The sequence below is a fragment of the Octopus bimaculoides genome, chromosome 3, assembly GCF_046866305.1.
Source record: "Octopus bimaculoides isolate indiv1 chromosome 3, ASM4686630v1, whole genome shotgun sequence".
Classification (NCBI taxonomy): domain Eukaryota; kingdom Metazoa; phylum Mollusca; class Cephalopoda; order Octopoda; family Octopodidae; genus Octopus; species Octopus bimaculoides.
The window spans coordinates 80,126,247-80,138,789 of NC_142930.1; the positions used below are offsets into that span (position 1 = coordinate 80,126,247).

Consider the following 12,543-nt stretch of genomic DNA (forward strand, 5'->3'; position numbering starts at 1 on the left):
AATTGGTTTTAATTTTAAACTTTGTTCCTCGTTTGAAGGTAAATTCAGAGCCTTCAAGTAGGTAGGGGCAGGTGACACAATTAGGGCGTGCACATTTTTTAACTGATGGGGGTGGAAGTGGTGTATGTAGTTTGGAATTGGTTAATAATGTTTTCAAAGATTTGTGTTGCCTTTTGCATTTAAGGACTTTGTGTGTATTAATGATATTGTTCATTTTTGGGTCTGTGGTGAGTAAGGGGAGGTTTTGTTTAATTGTGAATGCTTCGATGTTATTGGGGTTATGGGTGGAGATGTATGGAAGTATTTTGGGGTTGGGTGTGTTATTATGTTGGTTGGTTTTTAGTGTGTTTTTGTCAAGTTCCTTGGCACGTTTTATTCCAAGATCTATGAGTGTGGAGGGATATTGGTGTTGTAACAGTGTTTTTTTGAGATCTTGTAAGCGTATTTCTCGAGTGGTTGGGTCAGAGACAATGGTGCAAATTCTTTTAGCTAAATTAAAGGGGATATTTATCTTGGTGTGTTTTGGGTGGCATGAGCTAAAAAGGAGATATTGTTGTGAGTCTGTAGGTTTGTGGTAGATGTCGGTTGTGATTTGGTTATTAGGTGTTTTTATAATTAAGAGATCAAGAAAAGGGAGATGATGTTTGCTGAATTCCATAGTGAATTGAATGTTGGGATGTATGTTATTAAGAATGGATTTGAATTCTAGAAGTTTTTCATAGGGTTCCTTCCATATGATGAAACAATCATCCAAATATCTTTTCCAGTTGTCCATTAAAAAGATGTGGAAAAGGTGTCCAAATTTCTGGCGTGAGGTTTCATACAGTGTTAATTCAAAAAAACCCATTATGAGGTTCGCAAGGACTGGTGCAGCTTTAGTACCCATCGCGATACCACATTTTTGGCGAAAGTATGTGTCTGCAAACAGGAAGTAATTGTTGGTCAGAATGAACTTAAGTGATTCTATGATGAAAGTTGTGTTGATGCGATTAGGAAATGTTTCTGGGTGTTTGTGCAGCCAGAATTTAATTGCCTCAATCGCATATATATATATATATATATATATATATGTATGTATGTATGTATGTGTGTATGTATACATGTGTGTATGTAAACAAATAACACCAGACGGATATTGGTTCATTCACTACAGCTGAATCACATGATGTTAATTCTTGGAATGTTTTTTTTAAATGTATATTCATCTGATGAAAACAGTTTTTTTTTTAATAACTTTATTCATCAATAAAAAAATAATTCATTTGAAACAGTTGTAGTGAATGAACCAATATTCATCTGTTGTTATTTGTTTTTTTTACCTTACTCAGTACCTGCAGTTAGCATGAATCTGGAGTCCCTTAAGTGCACTGTTTGTTCTGAGATACAGCCTTTAGACTCATGGTTTATTCAGTTGGGTGCTTGTGATTATATATACAAATCATATATGCAATTTTACTTTGGTATATGTTCCTCTAATTTATTTTTTTGTATGCAATTGCTATTTCTTTGACATGAACTTAGTGCTTTATTATTTAGGTAACTGATTCACTTCAATCCTAAACTTATATATGTATGAATGTGTGTGTATATATATATATATATATATATATATATATATATATATATGTATGTATATATATGTATATATTGTGAAGTATATTTGCCACTTAAATGTAGCTAACCCTTAAGGGTGGATGCTATACCTTGTTGCCCCAGGAAGACACCTCCTCCAGCTTGCTATTGACACACTTTCTGTGCCCTATCACTATTTGCAAAGGGAAGTCATCCTTCACATCTTCAACCTGATGTGATACACATGGACCCAGGTTTCTGGGTATTGATCCGTCATCAGCATGTGACAATCACCAGTTGTCAATGTGAAGTGCTTTCCCGATGCACTTCACATTGACAACCGGTGATTGTCACACGCTGATGACGGGTCAATACCAAGAAACCCAGGTCTCTGTGTATCACTTCAGGTTGAAGATGGGAAGGATGACTTCCCTTTGCAAATAGTGATAGGGTACAGAAAATATGTCAATAGCCAGCTGAAGGAGGTATCTTCCTGGGGCTACAAGCTACAAGTAGCATCCACCCTTAAGGGTTAACCACATTTAAGTGGCAAGCATACTTCACGATGTCATGCAACTGCTGAGTATACCTTGCTCAGAGATTTATTATTGCTTATATATATATATATATATATATATATATACAAGAATAAGAGCAGAGAATCGTCAATTAATAATAGAATTAATAATTAACAATTCTGCCAACTAGTTCAGTATGAAAAAAACCTTTATCGGTAAGACTATTTATCATTATAAATATACAGGGATTAGCAATTGAGTTGCTTCTCCAACATACTGAAAATTTAGAAATAGCAGTCAAAGAACTACTGATTCCAAACTACAAATTTTCTCTAAAGTGGATGGCGATATTTGTGGCACACATAGAACAAAAAACCGGAGGGAAAAGCGTAAACAAGCCAAGCTTTTAGTTAATTGGATACGAATCGTTTCATGGTTAAGTGAATAGAAATTTCACTATTCCAATCTTCAGCCTCAATATTCTGATAAATTTGAAAGTGTCTCTAAAAAAATTCACGGTAATCTTTGGTAATTTTTGTTCTATGTGTGCCACAAATATCGCCATCCACTTTAGAGAAAATTTGTAGTTTGGAATCAGTAGTTCTTTGACTGCTATTTCTAAATTTTCAGTATGTTGGAGAAGCAACTCAATTGCTAATCCCTGTATATTTATAATGATATATATATATATATATATATATACTAGCTTAAAATCCACCCAGGGCAGCTTTTAAGTTAGTATATAGCTTTTAAGCAACTGACCCTGAATAGGAAGATCTGCAAATAAACCTCTGACTTGTTTTGGAGAATTTGTTGCAATTGCTTCCTCCAGAGTCATGTCCCAATGATGATCATATTCATCGCTAAAAATCATGTAAAAAAATCACTGGAAACAATCACAGTAATGAAAACATAGGAATCCAAAATTTCAGGATTGCAGGTCCGGATTCTGCCCGGTGTGTTTTTAATTTACTCACAGAGTTGGCCTTTGGATTATAAAAATTGTTATTGTACAAAAAAATTTGTCACAAAATGTTACATAAAAAAATCACCGAAAACAATCACAGCAATGAAAATTTGAGAATCCAAAATTTCAGTATTGTGGGTCTAGATTCAGCCTGGAATGTTTTTGATTTACTCACGGGGTCAGCCTGATTCTAAAATGATATATGTTGCACAACAGCCTCCAGGAGTAAAATTGAAAAATGTGACACACTGACATTCACATTTATTATATTATATCATATTAAGGTGGCAAACTGGCAGAATCGTTAGCACACTGGGAGAAATGTTTAGCGGTATTTTATCTGCTGTTAGGTTTTGAGTTCAAAATCCGCCAAGGTCAACTTTGTCTTTCATCCTTTCAGGGTTGATAAAATTAGTACCAGTTATGTACTGGAGTTGATGTAATCGACTTAATACCTTTCCCCAAAATTTGAGGTCTTGTGCTTCCAGTAGAAAGGATTTATTAAATTTTAAAAAGTGTGACATACTGACATTCACATTTATTATATTAGATATGTTTAATTTTGGGGAAACTTTATTTCAATTAAAGTGTATTTTATATATGTGTGTGTGTGTGTATGTATATGTGTATATATATATATATATATATGTATTAAAGAAAGCAAAAAATAAAACGATAATTATAAAAGCAAAAGGCTAAATGTGTGTGTAAAAGAATTCGGTGTTCAGTATGTTGGCCACAGGAATTTCAGTCAAAGAGGCATGGTTAAACATAGTTGTACGTCATCTCCCTCTTTCTCTCACACATCCACTCTTTCTCTCTTTCTCTTATTATTACTCCCACTACCACCATCAGTACTATTACTTTGAATAAAACATCAGCTCTTCTCTCTCTCTCTCTGTCTTTGCTACTGCCCTCTCTGTCTCTAGACCTACTATTACTCTCACCCCAGCATGACAAATAGTAAAACTGTCATTGAATAGTGAGAAAGGGGATCAAAGTGTGACACACTGACACACAGAAATTTGTTTTCACATTTATTATATTATATATATGCATGTATGTATGTATGTATATGTATGTATGTATTTATGTATATGTATATATATATATATGTATACACATACACATAGTCAAATATAACTGTATAGATACTGTATACAAAAATGAGCCCAAAAGATATATAAATGATCATACAGGAGTTCATATATATATATACACACAGACATAAACACCCGTTGATATATGCAGAAATATATACACATATTAGGGGGTAGACAAAAGAAACCAGAATTTTGCAATATTATTTTATTCACTTAGTTTTACATGTTTACATTTTTATTGCCTTCTCCGTTTGAAGCAATACATCAGTCCAGGTGTATTTTCCACTATTCAAAACAGTGCTGGAACTCTTGTGAAGTGATGCCTTTTTTTCTTCACATCTGCAAATTCTGTAGCACCAACTTTCATCACCAGTGATGACCTTCAAAAAAAGGTCTTGATCAACTTCCAACTGTTCTTTCAGTTCATGACATGCATTCAGTTCTCGACATGCTTTTGATCTTCCATGAGCAAGAGAGATACAAATTTTGGTGCAACTCTTTTCATTCGCAATTCCTTGCTCAAAATCCATTGGCAGGAACTCCAGGACACACCAGTCATATCAAAAAGTTCATCAATTGTTCAGTGACAGTTCTCCTTCATGAATTTTCAGGATGTTTTCATTCGTTTGGGAGGTCGACAGTTGTATTGAATGTGGTTGGTCTCCAAGCAACAAGTGACCATTCCTAAAGCATGGAAACCACTTGTAAACTTGTGTTTTGCACATGGCAGCATCCTTGAAAGCTGTTTGAAACATGACAACTGTTTCAGCCACCATTTTTCCCAACAAAAAATAGAATTTCATGGAAGCATGCTGTTCCTTTGTTTCAGCCATCACAAAAAGGGGAGAAGCATTGCAAAACAAAGATACACCATGTGGCAGTACGACATCACTCAATGCTGCTGGTTGGCAGACTGATGCCTGAGTGGCAGAAGCCTGAACTACAAGGGGCTCGTCCTACAGAGAACGTTTCTGGTTACTTTTGGGTACCCCCTTGTACATGGATATATAAATACACATAGAGACATGTATACAGATATCCATAGAAATATAAAAATATAGGCATATATATCACATAATTGGATGGGCATTGGCTCTGTTGAGGGTCTTGTTTTTCATCCCACAAGGTGTTCAAACATCGTCCTATACATCAAGCAGGCTTGGTGATGTTGCTAATTTAGTCACCATTGGCTGGATCATGCAACAGGTTGCAGTTGGTTACATGCTACCAGTGGCATTCAAGAATCCCCTGACCATATACGTACATACATATATTATATTATAAGTGTAAACAGAGTTAGCGGTCATAATAACCGACTAAGGGATAAAATATGCATGTAAGATATGTTACGCTACCTATTTTGCTATGTCATGCTTTGTATTAAAAAATAAGCCATAAATGTGGTCCAATTGATGTGTTTGTTGTTCTGAGGTTTTCTCCATTTTCTGATTATTTGCATTACTTATATATATTGGGTTGTCCAGAAAGTTTGTGCCGATTTATAGTAGCTTACTTTTTGACTTATTTGCCATGAAACCACCTCAATTCTGGGAAGAGGGTATTTTCAAGTTAAAGGAAAGATGGAGATGCATTGTGCAACAAAATGGTTCATATTTGGTTGATTAAAAATGTAATGGCAAGTATTTATTGACCTTTTTCTTTCCTTTAAAAATTGGCACGAACTTTCCGGACAACCCAATATATATAGATATATAGGAGAAGAAAATGGATATAATAACAATGGGAAACTCGTTGTTTTCGCTGGTATGCCTTTAATTTAATTAGATAACAAAGAAGGAGGAAGCAATGATGAATGTAGTATTTACAGAGTAGAAGAAAATTTGAATTCAGAGAATCAAGTGACATTCACATTAACTTGAATTATACTGTGTAACATGATTTTTGTCCTTGGATAGCAATTGTTATTTCCTATTTGCTTACCCCTTGAAAGTATGAAAAATGACTAATATTTCCTTCAAACTTTGCTTTTGTTACATTTATTCAAACCCCAAAGAATCCCTCTCATCACATAGCTATGATGCTCCCCCACTACCTCTGCTCATGATCAGAGATACACATAGTGTCAGCCACTAAGGGATGTGCTCAAGTGGTTAAGGTCAGGCAACTGACAAGCAAATCTGTGATATTGAGCAGAATATTTGCTATATCAATATTTCTGCATCAGTAACTCATCGCCGAAACTGTCTCAAATGTAAAGGAAAATAGGTCAGTTTCAAAACGTTGATGTCCAGCTCACAAAAGCAAAGTTTGAAGTGAATGGTAGTCATTTCCTTTGATTTCTAGATAGAAGCAAATAGGAAATAACACTTACTGACCAAAAGCAAAAAAAAAAAAAAAAATGTTACGCAGTGTTATGGATGTAACGATGATGTTCCAATGTACATATAATTTTACATACTGAAATTAACAATACTATATGATGAATGTTATGAAAGAGCTGTTACTATATAGAAGTCATATGGAAAAATAGATATATTCATCTCTAACACCGCCTCATTTAATACTTTATACACATATATACATATATGTGTGTGTATATTATGTGTACGTATGTAAATATACGTGTGTGTAAATGTATATATATGTATATATTATGTGTGTGCGTATATATATATATATATATATATATATATATACGGGAGAATGTACGAAAAAACAACAACAGACGAGGACAGGTGGTGTAAATAACAAAAGGATGTATTAGTATGACGCTCGGGAATACAGAAAGTCTTTGATGTTTCGAGCTACGCTCTTCAACAGAAAGAATACGGAGACAAGGAGAAAAACATGGAATACACATAATTAAATGGAGAAAAAGACAACTAGAAAAAAACAACATTGCAAGGATGTAACATATGTAAAGTATTAATAAGATGCTTGGAGAAGGAAAAGAGTGGTTGTTTTACGTTTCAAACATAGCTCTTCTTTGGAAACAGGTAACATAGGAAAGTCCAAAGGAAAAAGAAGGAGGAAAAAAATCTCCAACAGTCCACGTGTAGTTACATTTTTGAAATGATTGGAATTAGGACAAGGGGAAAGTGCTTTCTGGGAGAGGAGAGTGTGAAGAATGGATGGTTTCTGTATGTATGTGCGTGTGTGTGCACAAGCATGTGTGGTGGCATATGTGTGATAGTGTGTGTGTATGGTAGTGTGTGTATGTGTGCATGGTAGCATGTGTGCGTGTGGTGGTAACTGTGTGTGTAATGTCATAATCTGAGATCAGTAGTTAAGAGGAATTTAAGTGGAATTTCCGAAAATTGTCCCCCACCCCCCTCCCAAAACACTTTCACCGAAAATTTTTGTATATTCGGAATCTACATAATAAATAATATATGCATAGAAAATTTCATTAAAAGATATTCATTTTACCAAAGTAGCTATGCCACATTGACGAACATGAGTTATATTTTTGTGAATGATTGTGTTTACTTGCACTTGTATGCGTTTGAGAGAGCGAGAGAGGAAGAGGGGGAGAAATGAATAGAGAACGAGATCAATGTGTATGTTGTTGTCACAGACCACGTATGTGTGGTTGTATGTGTTTTTACGTAACAATGTTATGAAAATTAGGTAAAGAATACTGCGAGGAAAGTTTAATCTATGACTTTGTATGTATCACTTTCTCTCTCTCTCTCTCTCTCTCTTTCCCTCTTTTACCCTTACTCTCTATATTTTTATGTTGTGCGCGTGTGTAAGAACGCCGTTCCAGGTAGAAGGGAAGAAATATAAAAGTTGCTAGAAACGACAACCAAATCTCCCTAAAATCACACAAAGTAAACGGAATTTTTAAAATCTAATTACTGCATTGGAAAGTTCACATCAAGAAAATTCCATTGATGTAAAAAATTTTACAAAAAGTGGAAAATGCGGATTTCTATACACTTTTAAAAAGACCTCACACAGACACACAACTTCAGCTTTATATATTAAGATAATAAGACTAATTGAGAAATAAGCATAATTATACATCAGAAATAACACAATGAAGCCAATTCATAAAATCCGTCATTCTTTTTTTATATATCATAGAACACTGTGCAAAAACAGTTAAGGAGATTTAATATGAGATTTACCAAAAGTTCTAAATTATCATAAGCTAACCGGAGTATATTATAAGACTTAACATACATATTACGTGTGTGTGTGTATATATATATATATGTAAATGTATATATACATGTGTGCATGTATGTGTATTTATATATATATATGCATATGAATTTATATATGTAGTTTACTGCTCTGTCAATGTAAGACCAATAAAGAAAGTATTCCATCTAGTGAGAGATAAATACATCTAATGCACACAGTATAGAGACTAGAGCTACTAATAGTGTCTTGCTGCAAAGACACATGTCTAGGCAAATTATTAAAATCTGCCGAGACACATGCTTTCACAGCAAGAAACTATTAGTAGCATTTATTGGCGCACTTGGCAGAGATGTAAATGAACCCTTCCACCTCTTTAGAAAAAAAAGTTTTTACGGAATCCCATGTTTTCAGCTATGAAGATTCCAATTCTGAAAAAAAATTTTCAAAAATTGCAACATCAAAATTTCATTCCCTCACCCCTTCTTCATTTTTCACTATTTCCGGAAATTTTTTTTTGTGAAATATGCAGAAAAATACAGTGATTATGATTCTGAAATAAAATTGTTTGTAAAATTTCAATTTTACAAAAAAAAAAAAAAAACCTAACCCTTCCCCTTCCCTCCCAATTCTATGGCCTTGGCCTTCAAGCAGACTATCCACATGCTAGAAATAACAGCCAAATCTCACAAAAGTGCAATAATATCATGAAAGAAATATGTAATCAATCTACTCACCTTTCTGCAAAGATTTCTTTCAGAGAAATTTCTCATAAGTAATATGACAAAAAGAGGGAGGATATGACAACGTTGTGAGACTAGGCCATCAAACATGGGTTGTTGGGCATTATGACACCACTGTGAAGAAAGGATTTTTACAGCATGTACAGCAACACTGGAAACTGTGATAATAAGAAATGTATTGCCCGGTACTGCAATTCATACTGATAAATGGGCCAGCTATAGAAATTTACAGCAACTTGGCTATATTCACCAAACGGTAAACCATTCACAGAACTTTGTTGACCCTGAAACCAGTGCTTGCACAAACCACATTGAGGCCTATCGGTCCTGAATCAAAAGATGGTTGAAGTATGTCACTGGATCATCAGGCGATATGAAATGGTCTCACATCGACAAATCTATGTATCAAGAAATGTATGGATTTACAGCAAAGAAAAATTTCTCAAACACATTGCTGAAGTTTATCCCCCATAAATTTCACTGGCACACATGGTGGAGGTTTCAGTTGTAGAAAAAAAAAAAAATGAACTCTTTTATTTCACTTTGTCATATTACTGTGGGAAATTTCTCTGAAAGAAATCTTTTCAGAAAAGTGAGTAGACTGATTACATATTTCTTTCCTTATATTATCGCAGTTTTGTAAGATTTGGCTGTTATTTCTAGCATGTGGATAGCCTGCTTGAAGGCCAAGGCCTCAGAATCGGGAGGGAAGGGGAGAGGTTGGGGCATTTTTTTTTTTAAATTGAAATTTTACAAACAATTGTTTTCAGAATCATAATCTCCATATTTTTCTATGTATTTTGCAAAAAAAAAAAAAAATTTCCAGAAAAAGTGAAAAATTTTTCTTTCAGAATTGTAATCTCCATAGCCAAAAATGTGGGATTCTATAAAAAAAATGTCTTTCTAAAGGTGGGGAGGAGGTTCGTTTACGTCTCCACCATGTGCTCCTATATATAAAATAAATTAAAAAAATGAAGATATTGGTATTGCATTTATTATCCAGTTACGCCTATTTCAATAACGGATAGGTTACTTAAGTAAATATAAAGCTGGAATCAGTATTAAATGACATCCAATTGTCATCTCACCATGATGTTGGAAATGATGTAATACACTTCCAATAGAACGAATACCCTTATAAATACTATACATGGGAATGGCTTACAATGTTATAGCATATATACTGTCCTTGATCAATCAATAATTGATCAAGGACAGTATTTAACCCAAGGTAGTAGCAAACTTGATGACACCTACAGAGGATCAGTAATTTTGTAAAGTAACATCAGGAGTAACATCAAAGAAACTAGAATGATAAGAAAAAATAGTAAGAAAATTAGGAGTGAGAAAGGGGGATAAAAAAAATACAAGAAGAGGATCATGAAGCATGGAAAGATAGAAATATATCAAGACATAGAATTAAAGGGGTTGATAACTTTTGTGTTAGAGTAGAAATAGTAAGTCAAATCATAGTGAAATATATATAATACAATAATACAATATAACATAATATAAAAAAAATTAAGATATATAAACATTCTTTTCTACTATAGGCACAAGGCCTGAAATTTTGAATGGAGGGGGCTAAGTCAGTTACATTAACCCTGAGAGGATGAATAACAAAGTCAACCTTAGTGGAATTTGAACTCAGAATGTAAAGATGAATGAAATGTTGCTAAGCATTTTGTCCAGTGTTAATGATTCTTCCAACTCAATACTTTAAGAGATATATAAATATTAGGTACAGGCACAGCTGTTTCAGGTTCAATTCCACTGTGCAGCATCTTGGACAAGTTTCTTCAGTAATAGCCCCAGACCAACCAATGCTTTGTGAGTGAATTTGGTTGATGGAAACTGTGTGGATGCCTATCATATATATGTATGTATGTATGTATGTGAAGGTGTGTTTGTGTTTGTCCCTCACGCCATTTGATAACCAGTGTTAGTTTATTTACATCCCTGTGACTTAGCAGTTCAGTAAAAGAGACTGATAGGATAAGTCATAAAAAATAAACAGACGGTTGATTTGTTCAATGCATTGTCCAAGCATATCTCTGTCCAATGATTGAAAGAAGTAAAAGACAAATGATTAATGATAAAAAAAATTATCACTGTATTAAATGGAACTAGTAAATAGTTATACAGGAAAATGAAAAATTATAGTGGGAAGTGATAAGATAATTGGGAACGAGAAAATAAATGTAAAATTAAAGTTCTGGAGAATTACAAAAGATAAAATTGCTGTTGAACAATAAGTATGGAAAAAAATCAAAGAAGGATGATAATAACAATGAGAAATGAAGTGTAATCAACAGAAATTTATATGAAGTTTTATAGTATAATACAATACATAGGTTAGTTAAATGGAATCCTGAGAAAGGTTTTATTAATCTGGTGTGGCCAATGTATTAACAACGCATTACATTTGTTAATTAATTCAGATTTACATCTTAGAATTTCAAGTGCCACATGCAATGTAATTTACAACTGCTCACCCTCCTTTATATGGAAGTTCAGTCCTTATAATTGTCTAGAAAATAGAGTAATGAATATTTCTATCCTTCAAATCCCAAATAAACTTTGCTAATAAAATATATGATCTGTGCCTGTTATTAAAGGAATGTAAGTGGCTGCCCCATCTCAACTTGAATTTTGATGCTGTGGTTCCAATATAATAGTGAAGAATTATTGGTTGAACTATTATTAAAGTTATTATTGGGAAGAGATACAGAATCGGTGATATAATTCATGTTAGATTGAAATGTGTTTTTAACAAACAAAATTACTAGTATTATTAGAATCACTTACATAATTTCTAAAATTGTTTAATTTCCTTTTATTAATAGCAGGTACACAACTTATATATGTGTGTGTGTGTCATCTAAGAGACCATAAGTCAAGGAAAAGATACACTCGTACATCTGTCACTAGAGTGGGTATATTATCTGAAATATATAGTATTATATATCTATCATAGCTGATCTTACTAATTGGTTTCACGCAAGGAAACCAATGGAGCATTAAGTATTATTATATAATCTTATGCTCTGATGAGCCTAAGGTTATATAATCCATTGGTTTCCTTGCATGAAACTGATTGGTAAGGTCAGCTGTGATGGATATATAATACTATATATTTTGGATAAAATATATATATATATATATATATATATATATATATATATATATACACATACATACATATATATACACACACACACTGATACATGTGTATGTATGTATGTGTCTGCATGTGTCTCTTTCTATATTTTAACTTTTATTTTCTTTATAGATTAATATTAAGTGCTGGTACTGGTGCCACATAAAAAGCACCCAGTACACTCTGTAAAGTGGTTGGTGCTTGGAAGGGTATCCAGCCATAGAAACCATGCCAAAACAGATAATGGAGCCTGCTGTAGCTCTCCAGCTTGACAGCTCCTGTCAAAACCGTCCAACCCATGCCAGCATGGAAAACAGATATTAAATGATGATGATGAATGTTAAGTTTCCACTTGACTTTAATTCCTTGA

General features: G+C 33.6%; 1 protein-coding gene across 4 annotated transcripts in view; it reads left to right on the forward strand.

Moving 5' to 3' along the window:
* Positions 1–12,543, forward strand: part of LOC106875464 (protein FAM227B) — a 158,998-nt gene that overhangs the window by 111,401 nt on the left and 35,054 nt on the right. The gene's annotated exons all lie outside the window — the stretch shown is intronic.